The following is a 14751-nucleotide window of genomic DNA, read 5'->3' as shown; positions in this document are numbered from 1 at the left end:
TATTTTCTACATTATTAGCCATTAGGGAAATTTAATTTAAAACCACAACAAGATATTACTACATACCTATCAGAACATCTCAAATAAAAAAGAAAAATAGTGACAATGCCAAGTACAAGGCAGGAGGCAGAGACACTGGGTCTTTCATACATTCATGATGAGCAGGAATATCAAATGGCAAAGCCAATCAGGAAAAGAGTATGTCTACTTATAAAGATAAGAATGTATTGATCAGACAACCCAATGGGAGATTCTGCTGAGTGGAAAGAGTCGATCTGAAAAGGTATATACTATTCCATATGGTTCCATTTATAGAATATCCATAATGATGAAAAAATAATAGAAGGGAAGATCAGATAGTGTTTGCCAGGAGCTGGGGGGTGGGAAGGGGTCAGGTAGGTAGACTGCAACTATAAACAAAGAGCTGGAGGAAATTCCTTTGTGTTGAAAGAACAGCTTTATATCTTGATCATCCTAAAATCACAAATCATACATTGCATAGAACTACACACATACTCAAATAAATACACACTCACATGAGTACATGTAAAAACATAAAAAAAGCAGGGTGTGCAAAATCTGAACAGGATATGTAGATTGTACCAATGTCAATTCCTTGTTTTTAATCTTGTACAACAGTCATACATAATGCAGCCACTGGAAAATGTTGGGTGAAGAGATGAGGGTCACTCCAGGAGTTTTGAGACAGACTGTGTTATGATCCATTATTTCATTTCCAAGGAACACAGTTGACAGCATCCTTTCTCATTTACTGTGCAGGTTTCAACTTGTGTGACTTACCAGTGTTGCTGGAAGGGCCTCATTTGTTTCTGTTCATGTGCATTTTACATTTCTTGGCTATATGTATCTCAAAACTTTGTAAGGACCCACATATGGGACACATCCCGAACTATTTTTTTCAAACTTCCTGTGAGTCTATAATTCATTCAAAATAAAAAAATTAAAAATTCACAATTACCAAACAAATTATCAGCTAAAAAGTGATAAAAGGATAGGATGTGCTTTCAGTTTTAAATTCACTGAAGGAGACTTGTGTAATATCTAGACTATCTACAAATGGTTTCGATGGGCAGAGGAACGGTTGTGAAAAGGTTAGTTTCCTTTCCCACTTCTTTCACAAATCAAAATTCTCTCTAAAATTAAAATTTTTAATTAAAATTGCAATCATAAAATTACAGTATTTATCTCTTTGGGGAATTAAAGCATTGTTGAAATGGATTTCAACTACATATATTCTAAGTAAAATGCTCACTAAGAGTTATTCTTTCTAAGTTAGAGAATATAGCCTAAGGTTTAAGTCTTTAATCTGGCTATTTATATAGTAATTTTTCTTATTATTTTTAAAAGCACTTTTATTAACCAAAGATATGTGCAACTTACAGTCTACCTTTCTGATCCGGATGAGGTCAGGAGTACTATTACATTGAGTTGAAGTAATTCTGACCTAAAGCTTAGGAATATGATTATTTAGTTAACCTGGGCTACCTTACCTTGCAGACATATTTGATAAGTTGGAGTCTTTGAAATGACAAGAATGGGCTTTAGGCCTTTGCTCCTCCCCATACTACCCCCACAACATTGCTACTTTTGAGAACATGGAAGTTCTGACCCCTGATTTTATCAGTGTGTTCTATGTCTACCCATATAGACATGGGTAGAAATGATAAATTAAACTTGTATTTTTTATTTGCAAAATTAAAACAAAAAGCATGAAAAAATGACTGACCTTCTTAATAGAATTGTCTAATTTGCCGGAATAATCTGAATTGTTTGATAAGCTTGCTCAACTTAAATTTTTTTTGAATTTTCTTTATACATATACATGTGTTTATTTGGTTTCCACTTTTTGCCTTCACAAAATTAAAAAGCTTAAAATTTAATAACAATAACAATGTTTAAGAGAAGGACTAGAAACAAAAACCTCATAAAGAACAAATGAAGATAAATACATTCAAAAAAGAAATCAGACGATTGCTGCAATGAAATACTGAGCAATAATAATAATAATGCAAAAAAAGTAACATTCAATTGTCAGGTAAGAGTATGTCTGTCATAGAATACTTTGACTCTGAGATTCAGTATGGAGTCATCAGTTAACTTCTTCTTATTATTTTTTCCAAGGTCTCAAAAAATAGACAACTAATATTTATAAATAAAAATAAAAGATAATTTCAAAAAACAGATCATGCCAAATCTTTTTTTTTTTTTTTTGTAGAGACAGAGTCTCACTGTATCGCCCTCGGTAGAGTGCCGTGGCGTCACACAGCTCACAGCAACCACTAACTCCTGGGCTTTCGCGATTCTCTTGCCTCAGCCTCCCGAGCAGCTGGGACTACAGGCGCCCGCCACAATGCCCAGCTATTTTTTGGTTGCAGTTTGGCCAGGGCTGGGTTTGAACCCACCACCCTCGGCATATGGGGCCGGCGCCCTACTCGCTGAGCCACAGGCACCGCCCCGATCATGCCAAATCTTATAGACAATAGAAAAAGAAGAAATACTTCAAAATCATTCTACTTCATCTGGATATACCTGATATTAAAATCGGAAAAGATGTATTATTATAAAGGGAAATTACCAAACATATTTCACTTATAAATGAGGAACAATATGTTAATATTGTTAATTTAATAAACAACAATATGTTAATATGCTGTTTAATATCCTAAACAACATATTAACAAGTTGAATTAAAAATTAATGTTCAAGTAATGTACTTTGGTCAAAATTAAATCCAGTTTATGTGAGAATTAGTCACTATTTTCTTTTCCTTTCCCTCACCCCCACCCTCCTTCTCTCTCTGTCTGCTCTTCCCTTTCCCCGTTCCCCACTATGTCATTAATTGTCATTAATTGTCCTCATATCAAAGTTGAATACATAGGATTCATGCTTCTCCATTCCTGTGATGCTTCACTTAACCTCCATCCAGGTTAATAAAAATGCTGCAAAATCTCCATTTTTTTAATGGCTGAATAGTATTCCATGGTATACATATACCACAGCTTGCCAATCCATTCCTGGGTTGAGGGGCATTTAGGCTGTTTCCACATTTTGGCAATTGTAAATTGAGCTGCGATAAACAGTCTAATGCAAGTGTCTTTATAATAAAAGGGTTTTTTTCCTTCTGAATAGATGTCCAGTAATGGGATTACAGGATCAAATGGGAGGTCTAGGTTGAGTTCTTTGAGGTTTCTCCATACTTACTTCCAAAAAGTTTGTATTAGTTTGCAGTCCCACCAACAGTGTAAAAGTGTTCCCTTCTCTGCACATCTGCACCAGCATCTGCAGTTTTGATATTTTGTGATATAGGCCATACTCACTGAGGTTTAGATGATATCTCAAGGTATTTTAATTTGCATTTTTCTAATAATTAGAGATGATGCACATTTTTTCATGTGTTTGCTGGCCATTTGTCTGTCTTCTTTAGAGAAGATTCTGTTCATCTCTCTTCCCCATTGATGTATGGAATTGTTGGTTTTTTTCTTGTGGATTATTTGAGTTCTGTGTAGATCTGAGTTATTAAGCTTTTGTCTGATTCAAAATATGCAAATATCCTTTCCCATTGGGTAGGTTGTCTATTTGTTTTCTCCTTGGCTGTACAGAATCTTTTCAGTCTAATTAAATCGTATTTGTTTATTATTGCTGTTGTTGCTATTGCCATGGCAGTCTTCTTCAGGCTTATATCTTCCAGTGTTTTTCCTATTCTTTCTTTGAGGATTTTTATTATTTTTATGCCTTAAATTTAAGTCCTTTATCCATCTTGAGTCAATTTTTGTGAGTGAAGAAAGGTGCGGGTCCAGTTTCAGTCTTTTACATGTCAAGGTATGTCCTTGTTTGGTTTATCGAACATTAAGTGGTTGTAAGTTGCTGGTTTCATTCCTGGTTTTTCTATTCAATTCTAAATGTCTATGTCTCTATTTTTGTGCCAGTACCTAGCTGTCTTGACTACTATGCTTTGTAATACAACCTAAAATCTGGTATGATGATATTTCTGGCTTTGTTTTTATTATCAAGAACTGCCTTAGCTACACATTTTTTCTGGTTCCATACAAAATGCAGAATCATTTTTTCCAAGTCTTAAAAATAGGATGTTGGAATTTTAATAGGGATGATGTTGAATAGGTAAATTGCTCCGGGAATTATAGACATTTTAACAATATTGATTCTTCCCAGCCATGAGCATGGTATGTTCTTCCATTTGTTAAAGTCTTCTGCTATTTCCTTTCTTAGGGTTTCATAATTTTCTTTATAGAGGTGCTTCACCTCTTTTGTTAGGTGTATTCCTAAGTATTTCATTTTCTTTGGGGCTATGGTGAAGGGAGTTGTGTCTTTAATTAACCTCTTATCTTGGCTGTTGTTGATGTATACAAAGGCAACTGACTTGTGGACATTGATTTTATATCCTGAGATATTACTATATTTTTTGATGACTTCTAAGAGTCTTGTGGTTGAGTATTTGCAGCAAAGAGGTAGAGTTTGACCTCCTCTGCTCCCATGTGGATGCCCTTTATTTCCTTGTCTTGCCTAATTTTATTGGCTAGAACTTCCAGCACTATGTTGAATAGTAATGGTAACAGAGTACCATTGTCTGGTTCCAGTTCTAAGAGGAAAGGCTTTCAGTTTTACTCCATTAAGTAAAATATTAGCTGTGGGTTTGTATACAGTAATATATATTTACTATTAAAATACTTGGCTTCAAGAGACTGTACCAACTCTACTCCTTGAACCCCATCCCCGTTTTTATTAAATATTCGTTTTTCTCTCCTTCTCTGGCATCTTCAGGATTTCATTTTGACTTAGGTTGTCATCCCGATATTTTTACTTTGGATTCATTGCTTTGTGTATTTAATTGTGTAATAGAAATGCTATTTTTCAAAGGAGAGTCTAATTAGCAGTGTTGTTTTTGAGACATAAATGCTTTGCACACTTTGTATATTTGTGGATCTGAATTTATCCTCTGAGAACTTCTAAAATGCCAACTGTGTGTCAATTGTTATTTCTGGCAAAGGGTATAAGTCTCTTCATGTAACATCACTTCCCCCCTACACGTCCTACAAAGACCATTGACATCAAAAGAGGAAAAACATACTTTGTTAATTATATTTAATTCCAGAAACTTTTAAAGTTTAAAATTTAAACCAATCCAGAAAAATAAAAGCTTGAGTTCTTTCCTTTTTCTTTTCCCCGTGAAGAGGTAATTTTGAAGAACAAAATAATAATAAAAACATTAATCTGTTGGGCGTGGTGGCTCACACCTGTAATCCCAGCACTGTGGGAGGCTGAGGCAGGAGGATTGCTTGAGCTCAGGAGTTCAAGGCTTGTCTGAGCTGAGAGTGAGACCTAACTCATGAAAAAAATTGAAAAACCCAGCTGGGCACCATGGCAAGAACCTGTAATCCCAGCAACTTTGGAAGCAGAGGCAGCAGGATGCCTACAGCCTGAGTCTGAGGTTGCAGTGAGCTACAACACCATTGCACTCTGCTCAGGGCATAGGGTAGAACTCTGTCTCAAAAAAAGAAAGAAAGAAAGAAAGAGAGAGAGAGGGAGAGAGAGAGAGAAAGAGAGAGAGAGAGAGAGAGAGAGAGAGAGAGAGAGAGAGAGAAAGAAAGAAAGAAAGAAAGAAAGAAAGAAAGAAAGAAAGAAAGAAAGAAAGAAAGAAAGAAAGAAAGAAAGAAAGAAAAAGAAAGAAAGATTAAACTAAATATGGAATTGGTAAAATGCAGGGCTTAATTTGTGTTTGAACCAAAGAATTTTTTTAAAAGGCATGTTCACTCACTTCAGAAGCACATAAGTATTGCACAAAGCCAGTCTGGCCTGAGCAGGTGAGGAGAGAGCCCAGTGTTGACAGACAGTTGATCTCATTATCCAAAGATTCACATAGGTTTGCTGGTCTGATGGTGTCGGGCGCACACATTTTGGAAGAGACTTACTTAGCATAATTCTTATTTCAGGTGTCTCAATGATTAAGTTCTGTCCCCTGGAAATATAGAAGAGGGAGTGTGATAAAAAGAGGAACAGAATTGATTGTTTTGGGGGTGCGGAGAGACGGAGTGACAGAGTGCCATGACTTCGGTCTAGCTCACAGCAACCTCAAACTCTTGGGCTCAAGAAATCTTCTTGCATCATCCTTCCAAGTAGCTGGGGCTGCAGACACAGGCCACAAAGCCTGGTTAATTTTTTTCTATTTTTGGTAGAGATGGGGGTCTCACTGTTGCTCATGCTGCTGTTGAACTCCTGAGCTCAAGAAATTCCCTTGCCTCAGCCTTCCTGAGTGCTAGGATTAGAGGCATGAGCCATTGTGCCCAAAGTTGACTCTTTTAAAGGATGCTTTAGGACTACTACGAAATTGGGGGAAATAGTTGGAGATTTTATTTGTGTATATATATAGTAGAGCCCCTGTGAGTTGACCACCAGAGGGACAGTAACAAACTGGTCAACATACAGAAGTGGTCAACATAAAGAACTAGGCCTGCTGCACTGACACTTACATGTGGTACATGTTCAGCCTGTGAAAATTAGGTCAACTTAAAGAGGTAGTCAGTGTAGGGAGGTTCCACTCTCTGTGTATGTGTGTGTGTGTGGATTTGCAGTCACATACTGCATTACAACATTTTCAACAATGATGGGGTGCATTTATGATGATGGTCCCATGAGAATATAAAGGTGTTGAAAGATCCCTGTCACCTGGGATCCCTACACCATATGGTATGGTAAAATACAGGGCATAATTTTTGGATGAGCATTTTTTAAAGGCATTTTCACCCGCCCCAGAAGTGAGACACTGTAGCTGTACAAACATCATAGCTGGCAGCCATCCTACAATACATTCCTCATGTGTTTATGGTGGTGTGGTGTAAAAAATCCTACTGTGCTGCCAGTTGTATAAAAGTGTAATACACACAGTTACAAACAGTACATAATACTTGACTGATACTGGTTTATGTATCTGCTATACGATATCGTTCATCATTATTTTAGAGTGTAAGTTTTTCTACTTATTGAAAAAATAGCTAGGTGTAAAAGAGCTGAGGCAGGCCTTTCGGGAGGTATCCGCTCAAGGCATGGCTGTCACAGGGCATGACAACTCCATGCTCATGGCTGTCCCTGAAGACCTTCCAGTGGGAGGAGGTGTGGAGGAGAAGATGGTGAAACTGGTGATACTGTCCCTGTGTAGGCCTAGGCAATTTGTTTGTGTCTTAGTTTTTAACAAAAAAAGTTCAGAAAGTGAAATAAAATTTTGATAGGAAGAAACCTATCAGGATAAAGATGTAAAGAAAGAAAATATTTTTGCACAGTTGTATGATGTCTTTGTGTTTTAAGGTGTTATTATTATAACAAAAATTAAAAAGTTTAAAAAAGGAGGGAAGGGAGGCCAGGTGGCTGACTAGAAACCTCGTTTACTAGATTGTCTCAGAAAGAAGGAAAAGTTTTAGGTGAAGAAAACATAGCCCCGTGTAATTCTGACAGAAAAGTCAGAACCTACCAGAGATTCCGTGGGAAGAAGTTACAGGATAAGAAGGAGCAGGATTTCAGCAATGATGAACCCCCAAGGAATTCTATTCAGCATCGAGTAGAAATCCCAGCCAGAGCAAGCAGGCAAGAGGAAAATGAAGGGCACCCGCATCAAGAAAGAGGAAGCCAAACTATTCCTATTTGCTGATGACATGATTTTGTATCTAGAAAACCCTGACCACCACCCCCCACAAAGACTCTTGGAATTAATAAGTAAATTCAATAAAGTCTCAGGTTACTAAATCAAGGTACACAAATCAGTAGGATTCCTATATACTAACAATGGTCAAGCTGAGAGTCAAATCGAGATGCAATATCATTTATAATAGCTGCAAAGCAAATAAAATATGTGGCAATATACTTAACGAAGGAGGTGAAAGATTTCTAAGAGGAGAATTGTGGAATACTGATAAAAGAAATCAAGGTGACACAAACAAATGGAAAACATTCCATGCTCATGGGTTAGAAAAATCAATATCATTAAAAGGTCCATACTACACAAAGTGACTTACAGATTCGATGCAATTTCCATTAAAATACCAATGTCATTTTTCGCACATCTAGAAGAAATAATCCTAACTTTATATGGAACCAAAAAGAGCCCAAATAACCAGAGCCACCTTAAAAACACACACACACACACACACACACACACACACACACACACACACTCAAAATCTGGAGGTATCACATTACCTAACTTCAAGTTATTCTACAAGCTTATTAGTAACTAAAACAGCATGATTCTGGCATGTAGGTAGAGACAAAGTCAATAAAATAGAAGAGGGAACCCAGAAATAAAACCATATAGCTATGACCAACTAAATTTTGACAAAGCAGAAAAAGCATGAAATGGGAAAAGGGCGTCCTATCTAATAAATAGTGCTGGGGAAATTGAATAGCTACACACAGAAGAATGAAATAGGATCCCTATCTCTCACCATACATATGTACAAAACTTAACTCAAGATGAATTAAAGACCTAAATGTAAGACCTGAAACCATAAAAATTCTGGAACAAATGGTAGGAAAAACTCTTCTCTCCATTGCCCTACTCAAAGAATTTATGACTAATGCCCCAAGGGCAAATAAAGCTTCAGCAGAAAAAATAAATGGGACTTAATTAAATTAGAAAGTTTCTAAGCAGCAAAGGAAATAATCAATAGAATAAATAGACAACCTACAGAATGGTAGAAAGTAATCACAAATTATGTATGCAACAAAGGGCTAATACCCAGAATCTACAAAGAACTCAAACAAATCACAAAAAAAAAAAAAAATTAAATGGGCAAAACACATAGACAGTTCTTTTAAACAGTTAAACAAATCATACATGAAAAGATGCTCAAAGTCACAATGAGATGCTCCCTTACCCCATCACAATAGCCATTAAAAATTTAAAAATATAGATGTTGGCATGGATGTGATGAAAAAAGAAAAGCTTACCCACCATTGATTGAACTGCACATTAGTATAGAAAACAATATGGAGATTCCTCAAAGAACTAAATGTAGACTTAGCGTTTGCAGCAGCAATCCCACTACTAGGTTTCTTCCCAAAGGAAAAGAAGTCATTGTATGACAAAGCCACTTGTACCTGAATGCTTATCACAGCACAATGCAAAATTGCAAAGACATGGAATCAACCTAAGTTTCCATTACTTGATGCATGGATAAAGAAAATATACTACTCAGCCATAATGGTGGATGTAGTAATGCCTTTTACAGCAACTTGGATGGGACTGTAGAGTATTACCCTAAGTGAAGGATCACAGGAATGGAAAATAAGCCCTGAATGTTTTAATTAATAAGTGGGAACTAAACGCTACCACACACGGCCACAAAGTGATATGGGGGACACTGGGAATTAAGGAGGGGGTGGGTGGGAGGAGTTTGAGAAATTAAAACTTATTTATGAGGTACAACATCTACTATTCTGGTGTCAGGCACACTAAAAGCCCTAACTTCAGCTTTGTACAATTCACTCATGTAACAAGAACACTTACACCCCCTAATATTTTGAAATAAAAATTATAATGAATAAATAAATAATTTTTATGTTAAAAAATGAAGTTTATAAAGTCAAAAAGTTACAGTCAACTAAGGTTTATTATTGAAATAAAATCACTTTTTAATAGACTTAGTGTAGTCTAAGTGGACAATTTTTATAAAGTCTGCAGGAGTGTGTGTCCTGGGCAGCACATTCACTCAGTACTCACTGACTCACCTACACCAACTTTCAGACCTGCAAGCTCCGCTCATGCTAACTGCCACTACTGGTGTATCATTTTCAAAAATCTTTTCTACAGTATCTTTAGTGTACCTTTCCTATATCTAGTTATTTTTAGATACCCAAATATTTACCTTTGTGTTACAGTTGTCCCACGGTATTTCATATAGTAACATGCTGCACAGATTTGTAACACAGGAGCAACAGGCTATACTGTACAGCTTAGGTGTTTGTAAGCTCAGCCACCTGGGTTTGGATAAGTCCACTCTCTGGTGTTCACACAATGACAGTACATTTCTTAGAACATAAGCCTGTCATTAAGCAATCCATGACTGTATACATTAATATACAACATTATATATTATATATACACATATATGATATACATGCACATATATGCATTATGTATAATGTTTACAGACACCCACATACACACAGTCAAGCTGAATAATACTATATTTTCTTGGGTACTGATGTGAAAAAGGACCAGTGGAGTTGCTCGGCTGAAGCTCCCCATCTAACATTCATTTATGTGAATTGCCTGTACAGCCTGCTTACCCATTACTACATTCTTCTCCCCAAAATGAGAAAGACCACAGAAACTGACATTTTGTTTTCCTACTGAGAACTTAGGCTAGTGGAAGGAAAAAGTCATTATTGAAAGTTTTATTTCTGAGTCAGAAAAACAAAGAATAAGAATATGAATATTTTATATTTCACCTGCCAAGAACTCAAATCCCAAATGACATAGCAAACTTAAAAACAGTTATTATGGCCATATACTTTTGATCTGTGGCAATATAGCATTTATTAAAAGTGTTAAATTGCTAGTGTTCCAAATCATGTAAAGGTGTGTGTGCATGTGTGTGGGTAACTAAGTATCTCTCTCCAAATTCAAAGGGAAGTTTGTTAGTATGAAGCTTGTTTTAGCAGAACTGTCAATTTATGAAAAGCTTAAATGCTGTCTGCCACTGCTGGACACTAAGTTGATTTCAGCATGGAGTCATTTCCAGCTTTGTCAAGCTGTGTGTTGAATCTCCTAGTACCCAGGCATGGCTCATGAAAGAACAGTTTGTCCTGCCCAAAGTGAACAATATCTTCTACCCTGCATTTCTGGCTATAGGATTTTAAATCCAAGAGTGAATTAGACAGTTTGACACATTTTCATCACACTGGTTAACATAGCCTTCCTGGCATTTTCTTAGTTATTGTGTTAAGACAATCACATTCTACATTTACTAACTTTCGCATGTACCCTTGTAAGATGCCCCGCAGGTGTAATCCCACCAATCACCCTCCCTTTTCCCATCCTCCCCCTTCTTCCCCTCCTTCCCCTCCCTCTCCCACTTCCCCATATTCTTAGGTTATAACTGGGTTATAGCCTAACAAAAGTTGCTTCATTAGAACAAAGATCCTCCTAGCACCTTTATTGATTTTTAAAAATCTTTTCATGTGGTTTTGAGTAACTAATGTCCTTTCATTTCAGCTTGAAATATTCTCTTTAGCATTTCTTTTTTTTTTTTACCGCAAATTTTCTGGATTTTATTGAGCCTGTGGCTCAAAGGGGTAGGGCACTGGCACTATATGCTGGAGGTGGTGGGTTCAAACCCAGCCCCGGCCAAAAACTGCAAAAAAAAAAACACCTAAATCATGATTGCATTTTTGTACACAGCTAAGATTTAATAAAAACAAAAAAACAAAAACCTAAACTGTAGGGTTTGGAGAATTCCTCAATTGGTGAACACATTCATGTACTGGGACGGTGACAAAGCCAGTGATAGGGAACAGAAGTCTTTGTGCTTGGAACACTGCTGGACCTTACTCTGTGTCTCTCTTCATCAGGATGTTTATCTATATCCTTTGTAATATCCTTTATAATGAACCAGTAAATGTTAAGTACTTGTCACCCTAAGTTGTGTGAACTATTCTAATAAATGATTGAGCCAAGGGAAAAAAAAAAAAAAATAACTGGGTTATAGCTTTCATATGAAAGCCATAAATTAGTTTCCTAGTAGGACTGAGTACATTGGATACATTTTCTTCCAGTGTATGGTGCCCCATGATCACATTGATGTACACAGCTATGATTTAATATTAATAAAAATAAATAAATAAAATGTATTGTTAAGTAAAAAATGCTAAATGCACAACAGATGCATAGTATGCTACCGCATGTATAAAAAGGTGGAAATATATACTTTGCACATATTACATACAAGCATTCATAAAAGTACCTATTTTCATTTGTATATGAATAGAATCCAATACTATATTAATAAAATGTTTTGATTAGAACCATAAAAAAAAAGAGTGAATTAGTAGACTAGTTTAAATTCATTTGGACAGATTTTATGCAATATAACAGGAAGAGTTTTATCCCCTGGTTAATAAATCTAACCCCATGCAGAAACTTTGTGTTCAAAAGGTTTATGATTTTCAGAGTACTCCAAACATACTTTCGCCTTTTCTTTGCTCAAGATAATCCCTTCCCAGGAAATGATTTCTTTCTCTCCTTTTGCTTGCTTATACAGTAATAGGTAGAAACTGTTTCTCCAGGAGTAAAGAATTACTTTCCACAGAGTATGTTGTTCTGTTCTAAAATCCTCCCAGGCTGGACTGTGGCTCTTCCCTGAGTGATGGCCACAGACTTCATTGAGCGCCCCGATCTGCTATCCTTCTAGTTCTCACTCCATACACAGGTCAAGTGGTAGAGCACCCTGCCCTGTGACTCAACCAAGAAGCCCCCTCAAAGCTGGAGCAAGGGTCTCACCTGAATCTGGTGGCTTCTTACTTTATTTGGCAAGTCGATCAATGTGGTACATTTGCCTTTAAGGTTCAAAGAATTCCCAGCGAGTATTGCTCCCCCTTTATAGTGGTAAGTGTAATAAAGTATAGAAGCTTTTTTTTCATTCTGGTGATAAGGCAAATACTATTGAATCACCAATTCCCATCATCCCCAAGAATGCTACCCGCCTGATGGAATCCTGAATATTTAGGGAGTTAATCTTCAACCTCCGTCAAACTTAACATGTGTCTGCTTCTTCCTGGTGGCTTGATGCTATTAATACAGCAGACCAGTGGAACATCTGTGAGATGGTAAGAAAATCTAAGTTCCTGTAGATTAAATCAAGAAAAAGTATCCAAGAGTTGGCATAGTCTTGAGATAGGACCAGTGCTCTCCTTCTGATGGGATGGTTGATTTTAGCAGTCTCTGATAGTTGGACAGATGGGGAGAGGGATGTTTGGCTCAATATTTGCATTCCAGAAGTAGAGCATGTGGTTTTAACTCCACTCAAGCAACAACAAATAGAACAGCAGCTACAATTTGTTCACCCCTGATAAAATTCATGAAATCTACTGTCATTTTCTAATACCTATCTATCTTACCTCTCTATCTTATGGACAAGGTATAAGTCTCCAAAAAAGAGACTTAAATGGGATTGTGATAAGAATCATTGAGTTGATGATTCAACTACTGGGTGATGGCATCAGTCTTTGTTATTTCACTGGGAGCATGGTACTCATTTGTGCATGTTGTTTTGGTGTGGTATCATTTCTAGGGAGAGCTTCCTTCCCTCCTTCCTTCCACATTATCACTCCAGGAGGCAGTGTGGGATCTCTGCCAGTCGTTTATTTCAAATAACAAGAGCTTAGTTTTGCAGACTCCTTGGACCCACAGTTAATTTAACTTGGGATATTAAATTATTTATCACCTGAACCCCACAACTTTGACTCTCATAACTGGACCAAAGTAATGTTCTTAGTCCACTGAGACTGGTGTTTTCTCAGAACTAGAAAAGATTAAAAATTTGCTTTTCTCCTATGCATAGATTTCCTGGTAGAAAAAGATCCCTTTGGAGATGGCTATGAGGAGATTCGGAGTCATAATTCCTGTGCTATAACAGGATGGTTGCTGAATGTTCACAGACTCTCCTTTGAGCAAAATACTCTCATTCTGTAAACTAACTCCAATCCACAGAATGCTGGTGGTTAAGAAATGCTGCCGTGTCATTTTGTGCACACTGGGATCTGGTCATATCCACCCCAAACAAGGAAAACATGAAGTGGAACATCTCCTAATTTCATCCTTGGCTTCTAGAGGAGGCCACTGTAGTTTGATTTATTTATGCTTAAGATGTTGGGCCGCCCTTCATCAATGTACTTCTTTAAGCCTTAGTAAAGGCAGTATGCTCTGGGGCAGCAGTTCTCAACCTGTGGGTCGCGACCCACAGGAACTGTATTAAAGGGTAATGGCATTAGGAAGGTTGAGAACCACTGCTCTGAAGCCTCTAAGAGGGTGTATTTTTAGGCTAAATGTATAGATTACATGTGATTTTTCTCTGAATATTTAGATCCTGTCTTTACAACATACCCATAAAGTTCTGGCATCATAACTTCATTTAGTATAGTCTATCCCAAGTCTATATTTCAGCCAATCAGCTGAGTAGTTATTATGACTAGTCTCAGCTACCTACATTCATCCCCTGAATACAGAATGGCTGATAAAACTATCCTAACTGTGGCTCAATATAGAATCTTAGTCTTTCCACCATGCCATAACTTTCACATATATTCTCAAGGTTTCTGCTGATAGACATTAGCCAAATCTTGCAATTTTTTGGTGCATAACTGTCCTTGAAGGTCAAACTTTATTCTTGTACCCCTGAAATACAAGAAACTATGAGTGTGAGAAGTGGCAACAGAAAAGAGGTATCAAAAGAAACCGCCTTCCTTTACAAGTAGATTTTTGGATGCAGTCATTTCAGGGTTCACCCCAGTCAGGGTGGGTCACACCAGCAGGGAAGAGGGCCTACTATGGCCAGCCATGGGATTTCAACAGGCATTTCAGCAGTGTGTCTAGTGATCCAAACCAACATGAAAGTTCTCAAGTAAATTCTTGGACTTTAACTTTTTTCCCCAAATTTTGCTCAACCTTCACTTCAGAGAACTGTTTAATCTATATATTAAAATTACTGTGAATCAACAGCACTC

This window comes from Nycticebus coucang, chromosome 24, assembly GCF_027406575.1.
Source record: "Nycticebus coucang isolate mNycCou1 chromosome 24, mNycCou1.pri, whole genome shotgun sequence".
NCBI lineage: Eukaryota > Metazoa > Chordata > Mammalia > Primates > Lorisidae > Nycticebus > Nycticebus coucang.
Note: the sequence above shows the minus strand (reverse complement) of the source record.